Source organism: Triturus cristatus, chromosome 10 (genome assembly GCF_964204655.1).
Source record: "Triturus cristatus chromosome 10, aTriCri1.1, whole genome shotgun sequence".
NCBI classification, from domain to species: Eukaryota; Metazoa; Chordata; class Amphibia; order Caudata; family Salamandridae; genus Triturus; species Triturus cristatus.
Window position 1 is genome coordinate 690,336,308 of NC_140593.1, and position 14,261 is coordinate 690,350,568.

The following is a 14,261-nucleotide window of genomic DNA, read 5'->3' on the forward strand; positions in this document are numbered from 1 at the left end:
CTGGGCAGTTTAATGAAATTTAAACCCATATTATATGTCCCGCAGAAACCTGCCCCACCATTGACAGAAGGACTGGAATAAATATGGATAAATAAGCCAGCCTGTGGTTAGGCTCTATCCTTTATGTTTCCTGGTACACACATTTATCAACCAAATTCAACCTATGTGGGTCTGAAAGCTTCCTTTGCAGGCCAGCCACATTCCAATACTTCCATGAAGTAGTAGGAGTCCTACATTAGTACTTGCAGTAGCTCCATTCTCCTATCCTTCATCTATGCCCCAGTATATCCACCAATCCACATTTCTACATGGGTCAGAGCAGGATGTATGACGGAACAACGCATTCCATTGCAATGCATGTAATTACCACGTATGTGTTACAACATGAATGGCATTACCATGCATAACCTTTACCACACATTTTTACCAACAATTATGCCTTTAGCACACATGCCTTTAAAATAAATGTCATTGGAAAAGCATGAATGTTAAAGGCATAGGCATGGTAAAGGTTTTCCCTGAGAAAAACACAGCCCAAAGCGCTAAAGCCTTAACCCCCTGCCCATGCCTAATTCCCCTTACCTCACCACAATGACAATGAGGCATGGTCATACAGAGAAAGCAGAAGTGTCTCTTTGTTTCCTCTAACAATGCTGATTGCCACACATATGCCTTCTCCACCGTCACCACTCATTTGCCCTTACCACCAGTACCACCCATATACCTTTACCATCTATACCTTTACAATGCAATTCGTGGTAAAGGCATCTGAGGTGAAGGCATATGTGTTGTAAGAAATGCGTGGTGAACTATGCTTTGAATTGGTACGTGAATTGTAACACGTGCGTTAAAGACTATGCATGGTAACAGACGCTAAAGAGCAATTGTAAAACATCACATGGCTCTGCATTGCTAGAGAGGTGTTCAGCATGTAAAATGTCTGGCCGAACAAAAGAGTAACAAGGTAGTTGGTCCCTTATCCACTATATTGCTTCATTAAGTAATAAGAGACAGCTTTCTCTCAGTGGTCTTTTAAGCTTTGGTTCAGTAATCATAAAAACAGAAATCTCCTCAATGTGATCATCCCATCACACAGTACTGCTTGTTGTGGGTTTATTCGCTCCTAAGGCAATCTTATTAACTACTAACCTAATGCTCCATATTGGAGAGCCATGCAACTCTGAAATTCCACCAGATCTAACATGAGGCACACTACCAATTTGGGGTCAACCTTGCCATATCAACATGGATATCACAAAAAGCCAGGGTTAGAATTTGGAGACATTGTTTCAGTGATACAACCAGTAAAAGATGGAGATTGAGGGGGTTTACTAAACGAGTCATAACAAGGCCTGGGTGGAGTTTGCAGAGTTCTGCTACACAGAACTCCACAAAGTGGCTAAAACATCCACAGTGATACACGCAGTTCCACATGCGGGCTGAGTTTGATGCGTACTAGTTTGTGTTGCAATGTGCAATGCGGATTGCGTCCTTGCATTGCAAATTGCAATGAAACGGCACTATGTGGATCTCATGTGCGTCCTCGGATATGGAAATCACGCACTAATGGCACCACGCGATTCACAGCGGCGTAGCCATCTTCCTTTTCTACTCTCTGTTATGGTGCTCGGCCTATTTTTACAATTCCTCCTAATCTCTTTAATCCTCCCCTTTTAAAACGTATCTGCCCCTCATTTTTATTTATTATATTAGTGTGTGTCTTTGTGTATTTTAAATTTTTGCGAAATGGTTTGGTGTTTTTAATTACTTTTTGTATTTTGTTTGCTTTTCCCTTTACTTCCTTATTTCTACTTTCCTTTCCAATGTTTTTCCCTTTTTTTCTACCCTACCCAGCGCCATGGCAGGTCGTGATCTTCATTTTGGATGGCACGGGCAATCATTAGTGAGAAGGAAGGAAGTGGCAGCACTTGTCTTTTTTTTGTGTAGCGCCACCTACCCTCCATGCTGGTAGCAGGTCGCAGGCCTAGCAGCAGATACCCACTGCAGGAGCTTTGGCTGGTCTTGGGGAGGGTGCGCCGGTGCATGCACCAGCCAGGTTAACGCACTACCCAGCAGCTGACACTCCGCTTCATGGATATCTTGAACCATGAATATGACCTGCTCAACCTACTATAGGAGTCCAGATTCCAGGGCTCGGTGAGTATACATTATTTGTTGTGTTTGTGTTGTACAATGCTAAAAAAATAATTCAAATAGCATGCTGCTCACACAGAGATAAGTTATGTTTAGTTTACATTGGAATATTATTATTATGTGAATCAGTTTGTTAGTTTCTGCTATGCTGGTGCTCAGCTGTACCCCACCTTACACATCTTGGTGCTCACTTTGGCTAATTAATTAAGAAGCCATTGCAGACTGCCCTCCTGTCACTATAGTGAATCAGATAAGTTCAGTGTTAAAATATGCACAACCTTTCTTTTCACATATGATAGCCTATGTTGTCTTTCTTTGGTTGCTGCTTCCAATTGTCCTTTCATTCTTTGGTGATTTGCTAATAAAGGAGATTTGTTTTTTGATTCAGCTGTCCATATTTTCTAACATGTTACTTTTCCCTTCACAGGGTACCAGAATTTTAAAGAACATGAACTATAAACAAGAGTTGAATTGTTGAATTGACAGACCCAGATAAGTAGAATGTATTTCTTTCCAAAAGTTACGAATATTGTTTTTACTTCGATATTGATTCCTTTTCAATTGCCTTTAGTTTTTTTTTCCTTTTATGAGACAAATTATGAACAAGGTTAAAACCGTCACATGGATATATATTAAATATCAGAGTATTATTTTTTCTTAAATATAGAATGTTGCTACTACCTGAATGATGATCATTTTATTCGTCCTTTGCATTTTGTCTTTTCACAGGTTTTCTTAAGGAAGAGTCAAAGTGGGAACTTCAAGGACCGACAATGGACGCCAACTGGACTGCTTCTACCCTCATTTAAGTGTGAAGCATAGGAATGTCTACCTGTTAGAAATGGTGGGTCTCTAGTTTGCAGAGGTAGGTACTTTTATCCAAATAGGGACCCTTGCTTCTAGTCAGGGTATGGAGGATACACTTCTAAACTAACCCCTGCTCACCGCCTTGGTAGCTTGGCACGAGCAGACAGGCTTATCTCAGAGGCAGTGTGTAAAGTATGTGTGAACACATGCAGTAATACATTGAAAACACTACAAATGGACACGACAACTGTTTAGAAAAATAAGTAATCTTTATCTCAACCAAAACAAGACCAAACAACAAAGATCCACAATACAGTAATAGAAATATGACTTTCAGATGGTAGAAATAGTTTAGTTCAAAGCAAATTGCAGATGCAACACTTTTCACACAAAGTACCTGGGATGTGTCATGCAAATAAACAAAAAGGGCCACAGGGAATGTGATGTGTTGGTTCCTTACACTCAGGGAAGGTGATACATCAGTTCCTTGCTCCGGGGGAGTTGATGCTTCGGATCCTTACTGCTGCAGAGGGGAGGTGATGCGTCAGTTTCTTACCGGAGAGGAGGTGATGTTTCGGTTTCCTACAGCGCGTGTAGGTGATGCATCTGTTTCTTACTGCATCCCCGAAGTATGTGACAAACTTGGCACCTCGATGCAATGTGACAATCCAGGAGGATGTGTGGATTCTTCCAGCTCCCAGCGGAAAACAGTCTCTACAGGTCCAAAACAACAGCAGGTACCATTTTGCAGGTCAGAACTCCCAGCAGGGAAGTTCAGGGGAGCTGGTGGTGAAGTCTTTGTGTCCCAGAGACTTCAGAACAGGAGGCAAGCTCAGTTTCAAGCACTTGGAGATCTTGCTCAAGGAGGGGACACAGCAAACAGCAAAGTCCTTTTCTCCTTTCCTTGGCAGCAAGTAGCCACTGCAGGCCAACCCCAGACAGCAAACAGCACAGGGGCAGTGTTCCTCCTCAGCTTCTCTGGCTCTTCTCCTTGGCAAAGGTTCATCTTGATTTCCCAGAAGTGATCTAAAAGTCTGGGGTCTGGGCCCCTCTTTTTATACCCAAAAATCCTTGGGGCCATATGTATCAATGTTAGGTTTTGCGATTCTCAATTAGCGAATTTTTGAGAATCGCTATTTGAGAATCGCAAAACGCTATGTATGTAGGATTTGCAATAAATTTTGCGAATCCTACATATTCCTTAATTGTGAATCGCAAATTGCGATTCGCAATTAAGGAATACCTCCCCATTCCTTCCTATGGGCCTAGAGGGCCATAGGAATGAATGGGAAGACTTCTCAATTTGCGATATCCAATTAGAGAATCGCAAATTGAGAATGCAATTTCAAGTGTGCCAGGGTGTCAAAAGGACACCCTGTTGCGCCCCTGAAATGAGCATGGGTGCACATGGGGCGCACATACATGCCCTAAGGGAATGTGTGTGCACCACATGCCAATTTGAAAAAAGCAAAAATTAGCATTTTTGAAAGAAATCGCAAATAACGACCAACCTGTAGTTTGTGGTAATTTGCGATTCCTTATGTCATATTCGCACAACTTGGGTGCTTCATACATTGCATTTAAGGAATCGCAATTTGCAATTCCTTAAATGCATTCACAAAATAAGGAATCGCAAGTTTTGTGATTCCTTAATTTGCGAGACAGTTATGCTTTCATACATAGCACTAGGCCAAATTGCGATCGCAAACTCTGAAATTCGCACAATCGCAATTCGCATCGATACATATGGCCCTTTGTTCTCTGAAGGCAGACAGTGTCTGCACCCAGCCAAAACCAGTTCTGTGTGGCACTTTGCAAGTGCACAACAACCTCCATTGTCAGTGTGAGCCCTGGCTCCAGACACACCACAGGGGGGCAGAGCCATCATTGCTGAAGGCAGGCACAGCCCTATTTAGGTGCAAGTGCTACTCCTTCCACCACTCTTAATGCAGACCAGACCTATTCAGCCCAGCCCTGACTCATCAGGCTCTCTAGAGCCACTGCTCCTCCCCAGCCCCTGACACTCCAAAAGCCAGACATGCAATACACAGACCTAGCAGAGGCACACTGGATGGTTAGGCAAGAAAATACCTACTTTCTAAAAGTTGTATTTTCAAACCCAGAATGTAAAAATCACCCTCAATGAAAGATGCATTTTAACATTCTGCATTCAGGCATACTAAACTTTATTTTCCCATCTTGTTCCCAGGGCCAATTATGTTTATCGTAACACAAGGAGAATTGGGGACTGGGAGCAAAGTTAGAAAAGGGTTAGAGGTCCGGTACCCGTGCTCCCACAGGATACAGTATATGTACTAAGAGGGTAGCTGTTCCTCAGAAAACAGGGTAGAGACCAGAGGTTGGTGTGTTTGCTTGTCAGGAGGTTGGGTCAGAGTCAGTATGAGGGGAATTACTCCTTTAGAATATAGTGCCCTCACACACCCTTGCGGGTGTCATGCTTCATCATCGGGCATTGCTCCTCGTGGGGGTGGTGCTGCAGTCCCCCACGGGCCCCACAAGAGGGCTCTTTAGCGTAGATCTTTTGAGGAGACGCCGCAGTTGTGAATGCGGGTGTGTGGGCCTATAAAAAGGGGGAGTTAGGTGAGTGTGTTAAAATCACCATATGGAACCCAGAACCAGAGTTTTATTCACGGGTCCGTATGGCAAATTAAAAAGATGTGGATCCTGGAGCTCTTCTTTGGAAAAAATATGGAGGGCAGATGTGTAACTAACTGCTGCTCTCAGGAGGTGTGCTGTGGTGAAAAGTCCTACTAAAATGGGGTCAACATGTTTCGTGCTCGCTGCTGGTCCCTAAGGGATTCCTTGGCGCTTTGTCAGGACCGGTATAAAAAGGTGAAAGCAAAGTGTGACAGGTTCCAGGAATGAAAATGAAAGTCCTGTGAACTTGTGATAGCTTAATATTAAAGGGTAAAGTGTCCAAGCACTGATAGGAACTCTTTTCGTAGGAGCCTGTGCCCAACCTGGTGAGATAAAAACAAGTTTGGAGAGAGAAAAAAAGACAAGACAAACACACAATCAAGTTTTAAAACATGATGGTCAAATATAAATCGCATGTTGCGTTCATATCGCTGATAAACACAGATGTGTGCTCTGTAAATCAAGCATGCACACTATCAAACCATGCAGATAATTCAACCTGAAGTAGGGGTATAATAGCCCCTGTGCAGCTGGCCATTGTGCTGGGGGATATGGTCTATAGGCGTTATCAGTGATAGTGTGCCTTATAAATTATCCCAGCATATTGCCAACTGTGTGTCAAGTGCCATCTAGAAAGAACAACAAGAGGGGGTTCAAGTAAGGTCGACAAACAGCATAGCAGAGATTGTTGAAATCAGTGTAAGAAGGGTGAGTTCTTATTTGGTGGGCCAGTAGTGATGGTTAACGTTAGTATAGCGATACTCTCAATTATCACCTATGCCGCTGTCAGGTTAGGAATGGGCAATGCGTAAGTAACTCAAGCAATCGCTCGTGAGGGCAGACAGCGGCCGTGATAGAACCGTCCCTACATATACACTCATGTATGCACAATAATTTTGCAAAAATTTTGCAGCGCGCCTACCCTTCTAGTCCAGGGAATGAGCTCTGTCGGCGCCTCATAGGTTAACAGGTTGAGTAACTGAGGAAGAGTAAATGCGATGTCAGAAAGTAGGAGAGGTCGCCAGGAGTAGGACTCGTTGTCAAGTTGTCTGGTGATAGAGACAGCATATTAGATGCAAAGGGTACTGACATGTGCTCGCCTGTCGCGGGTGTGGAAACCTACCCCTCCTTCGTGGTTTGCCAGGATCGGAGAGGAGGGGTAGGAGAAAAGACTTTAAATACTCGTTCTAAGTAATACCGGTTGGAAGGTCTGGGCTGGTCTGGGCATCAATTAGCTGCGTGGTGATGTGTGAGTGCAGCGGAGCATTCTGGAGTAGCGTAATGTGGATGGCGCTTCAATGTAAATGGAGCGTGGATAACGTGGCCATCTTTGAATGGATAGTTGGCAAGAGGAAAGGTAGTGATATTCTTAAGGGAAAGCTGATGATCTATGATTAGAGGAGTCTTAGCAGTGATAAACAAACAAGAGGTTATGTGTATAAAGAGGGTGTAAGTGGTTTGTGACTCCCAGATGGTGGTAACCTATCATAACGGGTCCCAAGAGATTACTGGTAAAATGGGAAATGTCGCTAAGATCTGTGAATATGCAGTTTGAAGCAGCACGCTGGATATTCATGAAATGATGAGATCACAGTTGGCTTATCTATATGTAAGCTAAGCGCTCTTGTGAGTCACGTTAAGAAAGGGGTTGAGTACCCTATATAAGAGTTTGGTGCTCATGACGGGGGTAAGGCCTATCTCAAGGTATAGGGGTGCAACCACTTGATGGATAATGTATTGTTTTTTCAGTGATTTTAAATTATCATTCCATTCTCAACCTGGTGAAAACAGCGGATATCGCCAGTTTTTCAGCAATAGCTTCCGCAAAAAAAAAAGCGCCACAAATGAGAGCAACAACTAACGCTAACAGTATGCAGAGTAGGCGTTCCTGTGCAAAAATAACATGAAAACACCACTTCCCGATATTTTTAATGAGCAGCCAAATCTGCGGTGCGATCCAAAAACAGGAGATAAGCTGCATTGGCAGTAGGAATGTAACATCTGCCTTTTACTGGAGTAAAGTAGGACGACTACCTACAGTGTGAAAGGGAGCCCAGCCCAGAATCACATCTGAAGACCAACACATGTCCTAGATCTACTGATCATGCACCTCCGACACCCAAGAAGGCCACAAAACCCACTGCCACCACCCTCAGGACCTTCCCCCGGACCACCCCTCCCACTACCACGAGGCAGCGCACAACAGGACAGTGGACCTTCCATAAACGGCATGGCCCCTAAGCCACACATTAGCTGAATGTTGCGAGATGTGGCAACCAAACATGTGTGAAGGACGCAAGTCACCCACCAATAATAATGCACACAATACCGAGTGTAGTGGTGATGTGCTGGACAGACCTCACTATGCAGAGCACAAACCTCTCCATGTGTACATATACTGCTGGTGCCTGTAGTGCTGTGGGAAGCTCTCGGTCATGTATCTGTGTCGTCATCCCCTGTAAGCGAAAGTGCAGTGGGCTGGTCCAACGTAGGCCACTCCAGCGTAGGCTGGGGCTCTGGGTGTGGTTCACTTGTGTGAAGGCCAACGCGTCTGCCAGAGCGGAGGCCCTCACCCTGCCACATGGCTGCGGCCATGACCGCGGGCCTCCTTGACACAGGCCCCCTGCAAACACAGCAGCACAGCACCGCATTTATGTCTGTACAGGCTTCAGCCTTCGATCTACACTGCGGACAGCAGGGCTCACAATTCAGATGGAGTCGCGATTGCAGATGATGCAGTCCAGTAGGCAAGACACATTGCTCCCAGTGCAGCCCGCATGGACCACGCATCATCGCAGTCTGCGTACACACTGAGCGCCAGAGGTACCACTAACTCTGTGCACCACAAGTCAACGCCACGTAGCCTTATTAAGGCAGAATTCATTAGACAAAAGACATTGCAACCAGTGTGGCCCACCCGGACCACGCATCATTGCAGGGTGCACACATGCTGAGTGCTTCAGGTGCCACTAACTCAGTGCACCATAAGTCATCGCCACATACCCTTATTAAGGCAGAATTGATTAGACAAAAGACATTGTTATCAATACGGCCTGCCCGGACCACGCATCATTACAGGCTCCGCACACGCTGAATGCTTCTGATGCCACTAACTGTGCAGCTCAAGTCAATGCCACGTGGCTGTCTGTCCTTGCTGGCCCTGCCTCCAGCCTACACTGTGGTTAGCAGGGCTCACAATTCAAATTCAGTCTTGATTCGTTCATTTCAGAGTCTAGTAGGCAACTAACTATAACGACCCTGAAACCTACATATTTCGACAATGTAGTCCATACATATTTCATCTTTTGTTCCATACACCGACACTGTGGTTAGCAGAGCTCACAATTTACATTGAGACATGATTTATTATTTGCAGACAGAATGGTACTCTATGTCCTCGAATTTCGTCAAGAGGAAGTGATAAAAAGCATTCCTCGATGTCTGTGCTGACTACTGCCTTCGATCTACATTGCGGATCAGATCGAGTTGTGATTGCTGATGACGCAGTCCAGTAGGCAACAGACATTGCTACCAGTGCGGCCCTCCCGGACCACGCATCATCGCTAGCTGTGCACACGCGGAATGCTTCTGATGCCCCTACCTCAGTGCACCACAACTCCTCATGGACCCTTTATGATATAATCTTTTGTGCATGATTTCAGATCTGCTGCCCCTACCTCAGTGTACCACAAATCATGAACCCTTTACAATAGAATCTTTTGTGTATTATTTCACATCTGGTGCCCCTACCTTAATGCTGATATATGTAGTGGACAACCCAATATACCCTTGAGGGCTTGGGTAAATTCAAATGTACTGGTAAAGTGTGCCTTCAAGGGATTTTTTAAAGGAAGAGACTAACTTGAATGATTTTTATATAGGATAAAAGTATACCTATAAATGATGATTCTATCAAAGTATGTATTTTGTAAGTTATACACTATGCATTAGTCATATGTAAATACATCATTCCGCCATAATTGAGAGGAACATTTACATGAATAATCCAATCATCAAATGAACAGATAATCAAATAATCAGAAAGAGCAACGGCACATCTATTCTTTTTAAAGATGTTACTTATTATGAATAAAGGTTTTAGCAGATTAATAATTGTCGTAACTCAGATTACTCAAAGCGAGGTAGCAAGTGAATATCCTCACGGCGTACGTATCATCCCTCAGACGGTACTGGCAATTTGTGCAGAGATCATACGGGCAGAGACTCAATTATTAATCTGCTAAAACCTTTATTCATAATAAGTAACATCTTTAAAAAGAATAGATGTGCCTTGACGTTGGGCTGATTGTTAAACGACTCGTTTTCATCGAATTAAAAGACACGTGTTTCTTGAACCCGCTTAGGTAAGATTCACCGTAAAAAGACTATCTTTCTACCCTTGGCCATTGAACGCGGAGTTTAGAAACATCGACATTGAATTGACAAAGATCAGACTTCCAGGGGTCAACTTTTAATCCACTAGTCCTGAAGATGGTCTTATGAATTGAAACTTAAAGACCGAAACGACGACTTTCACACTGTTTTCTTCATATATTTTTTTGAAAATTGTCATGAAAAAGTGTTTGATGTATTTTTGAGTGAAGGAATCATTGAATGTATTATTTCCTTCCTAATTATGTATAACTGTCTACATTTTTAAGTACCTTGATTACCATTTCATGATATACATTTATTTCTTCTTACACACCCGTTGCTCTTTCTGATTATTTGATTATCTGTTCATTTGATGATTGGATTATTCATGTAAATGTTCCTCTCAATTATGGTGGAATGATGTATATACATATGACTAATGCATAGTGTATAACTTACAAAATACATACTTTGATAGAATCATCATTTATAGGTATAATTTTATCCTATATAAAAATCATTCAAGTTAGTCTCTTCCTTTAAAAAATCCCTTGAAGGCACACTTTACCAGTACCTACCTTAGTGCAGCACAAGTCATGAACCCTTTATGATTGAATCTCTGTGTGTGATCCAATGATTACTGTTGTACTTGTTGCCAGCACCAATCATTCCCTGAGGGCTGGCTTACACTCCCCCCACACGCATCCAGCACAGAAGTAACTGGACATGTGACCCTGGTAATAAAAAGGGGCCGAGCGCACGTGCCTTTACCCAGTTCCACTATCTATCTAATTGTGTCCGTGTGTTTGTAATGTATGCATGATGCTGCCCCTGGGCCCTACCACATTACATTCTTCTGTGGACAGCACTCGCAGCCATGTTATGTTATGTTATGTTATGTTAAGCACATTTATAAAGCGCCTGGTTACACTCAGCCAGTGTGTCCCCGCGCTGATGTTTTGGGACTTGGGTCACAGAGTGACACATTGGCGCTTGCGGCCCGGGTGGTGGCAGCACTTCAACAGGGATACCCGCATCAGTTGATTCCTCATACAGCCCAGGATGGAACCACACCCAGAGCTCTGGAGTCATTGTTCACAGCCTCACGCAGGACTGGCATATGCCAGGCCAGACCACACCACTTACACATACAGGGAGGGACAACAACGCTACATGGTCCAGATTTTTCTTGTAGTGATCTGCTGCTCACAGGTTTAGTTGTCAGTACGTCACAGTCACTTCCTGACGGCTGGTTTACACCCACACCACACCCATCAAGCACAGGCATCACAGCACATGTGACCCTGCCAATAAAAAGGACTGGGCGCACGTGCTCCACGCCATTTCCATTTCAGACTTGGTTGCACCGGATGCACTGTGGCTGGCACAGGCACACCGCCACGGGACGGTGACTTTTGGTGCACTGAGGTAGGGGCACTGTAAGTGCTGAGCGGGTGCGCAGCCTGCGATGATGCCCCGTCGCGGCTGTCCAGAAAGGTCAGGTTTTGTGTGCTCTGCTGGACCGAAGTGTAGGCCTGAGCCATCGAACAGTGGGGGCCTACCGCTACGTGGCGTGGCCTCACTGGTCACAGAGTTAGTGGCACTGCAAACGCTGAGCGGGTGTGCAACCTGCAATGATGGCGGGTGCACTGGTTTGTCCTCTGCCATGGTAAAATCAAGACATAGCACCAAATGTGAGACCTGGTGGCCTGCGGAGCAGGGCTGCATGATATGCAGGGTGCCCTGTCCGCAGGCCCCGGGCTAGGGGCTTGCAGCAGCATGAGGTAGGCCCTCTTTTCTACACGCAGGTTGAGAAAGGTGAACAGAGAGGCTTGTTTGTGCAGCTGCGGGCAGTCACCTCTGGGCAGTGGGAGTGGATGTGGTGCAGCAGACTTGGTGCGCAGCGGCGGGCAGTCACCTCTGGGCAGCGGGAGGGGATTTGGTGCAGCAGCCTGGGTGCGCAGCGGCGGGCAGTCACCTCCGGTCAGTGGGAGTGGATGGGGTGCAACAGCCTGGGTGCCCAGCAGCGGGCAAACACTTCTGGGCAGTGGAAGTGGATGGGTTGCGGCAGACTGGGTGCACAGCGCGAGCAGACACCTATGGGCAGTGGAAGTGGATGGGGTAAAGCAGCCTGGATGCAGTGATTTAGAAGTGTGCAGTCGTATGTACTCTGCCATTACTGATTCTGTACCATGTTTCAGATGAGTGAGCTAGAGGGCTCCACTATTTCCCGGCACGTGGTTGGAGACACACTGGTGGCAGAAAGGTGAGCTGTGAGGGTTTTGTCCACAGTGTGGGCACTCACTGTCCCTCTCCATCTCTTCCTTTCTCTCTCTCTCCCTCACACTCTTTCTCTTTCTCTTTCTCTCTCTCACACTTTTTCTCTCTTTCTCTCTCTCTTCCTCTCTCTCTTCCTCTTTCTCTCTCTTTTTCTCTCTCACTCTTCCTCTGTTTCTCTCTTCCTCTTTCTCACACTGTTTCTCTCTTTCTCTCTCTTCCTCTCTCTCACTGTTTCTCTCACTCTTCCTCTCTCTCTCACTCTTTTTCTCTTTCTCTCTGTCTTCCTCTCATTCTTTCTTTCTTTCTCTCTCTCACTCTTTCTCTCTCTCTCTCTCGCTCTCTCTCTCCTTTGATGGACGCATGACGCTCAATCTTATGTTGCTTTTTGTCTAGCAGGCTGTGATTCACAGATTGATGACCCCCCACACGGACCTCCCACCACAAGGTGATGACTTCAGCTCCTCTAAGTTAGTGCCACCAGAGCTGAACGTGTGTGCAGCCTGCGATGATGCGTGACCATCTTGGCAATCAACACCCACTCTGAATTGTGAGCCCGGCTTGACCGCGTGTACGCAACGGCTGAGGAGGTTGCTTCAGCAAGTGGTAAACCCTCTTACACACACGCCGGTGGTGGAAGGTGAGCAGAGAGGCTTGTTTCTGCAGCAGTGGGCAGTCACCTCTGGGCAGTGGGAGTGGATAGTGTGCAGCAGCTTGGGTGCACAAGAACGGGCAGACACCTCCGAGCGGTGGGAGTGGATTGGGAACAGCAGCCTGGGTGCACAGGAGCGGGCAGACATATCTAGGCAGTGGAAGTGGATGGGGTACAGCAGTCTGGGTGTGCAGGAATGGGCAGTCACCTCCGGGCACTGGGAGTGGATGGGGTGCAGCAGCCTGGGTACGCAGGGGCGAAACAGAGAAATACGCGTGTGCAGTTGTATGCACTCTGCCATTACTGATTCTATACTATGTTTCAGATGACTAAACTTGAGGGCTGCACTATGTCCCGGCACGTGGTTGGAGACACACCGGTGGCAGAGAGGTGAGCTGTGAGGATTTTCTCCACAGTGTCAACACTCACTCTCCCTCTCCATCTCTTCCTTTCTGTCACTCACACTCTTTCTCTCTCTCTCTCTCACTCTCTATCTCTTCCTTTCTCTCTCTCACACTCTTTCTCTGTCTCTTCCCCTCTCTTTCATTCTTTCTTTCTCTCTCTCTTCCTCTCTGTCTCTCTCTTTCTCTCACTCTCTTCCTCTCTCTCACACTGTTTCTCTCTTTCTCTCTCTCTTCCTTGTATCTCACTCTTTCTCTCTCTTCCTCTCTCTCTCACTCTTTCTCTCTTTTTCTGTCTTCCTCTCTCTCTCACTCCTTCTTTCTTTCTCCCTTTCTTCCTCTCTCTCACCTTTTCTGTCTCTCTCATTTGATGGATGCATGACACACAATCTTATCTTTCTTTTTGTCTTGCAGGCTGTGATTCACAAATTGTCGAGGGATGACAGGCAAAGCCTTTACCTACTTTTATTTTGTTGTTTTGTTTAAATAAAATGTTTTATATGTAAATCCATAGATGACTGAGAATCTTATTTGTCCAACCTCACATGCCTCTTTATTATAATTGTGCGACATCAGCCAATTTGTTACGTTCCAGATTTCCTAAGGTTGCTGTCACATTTGTTTGTGGGGGTGAGAGGGGATGGCGGACAAGGGGCTGGTGGTGGGGGGTGGCGGAGCAGTGTTGGGTGTCCAAGCTGCATGATCGTTGGCTTCATTGCATCTGTTGTAATTCAGGTGTGGCTGTGGGCTGGGCTCCCTTTCATGTTGCAGGTTGTAGTCGGACTTTACACCAGCTCAGAGCAGGTGTAAACTTCCTGCTACAAACACACCTTATCGCCTGTTTTGTACTCTCTTCGATGATCTTGCTGGTGGTTGAGAAACTTGCGAAGCGATGTGTTCGCTGCTTTTTGCATGGGAACGCCTACTCTGCATCTCAT

General features: G+C 45.6%; 2 long non-coding RNA genes across 3 annotated transcripts in view; both read left to right on the forward strand.

Annotated features, from left to right (window-relative positions):
- Nucleotides 1-2,639, forward strand: part of LOC146789907 (uncharacterized) — a 69,795-nt gene extending 67,156 nt beyond the window's left edge. Inside the window, exons 2-3 of the long non-coding RNA XR_014969874.1 lie at nucleotides 1,855-2,157; nucleotides 2,582-2,639. This is a non-coding gene — a long non-coding RNA (uncharacterized LOC146789907). The remainder of the gene's footprint in view (nucleotides 1-1,854; nucleotides 2,158-2,581) is intronic.
- A 241-nt stretch (nucleotides 2,640-2,880) lies between these two features.
- LOC146789908 (uncharacterized) lies at nucleotides 2,881-13,787 on the forward strand. Of its 2 annotated transcripts, none has more exons than XR_014969873.1 (5): nucleotides 2,881-3,019; nucleotides 12,195-12,259; nucleotides 12,667-12,910; nucleotides 13,248-13,312; nucleotides 13,738-13,787. It is a non-coding gene; the product is annotated as an uncharacterized LOC146789908 (long non-coding RNA). The 2 variants fall into 2 exon arrangements; XR_014969872.1 differs by having other exon boundaries at nucleotides 12,670-12,910.
- Nucleotides 13,788-14,261: the final 474 nt, after the last annotated feature.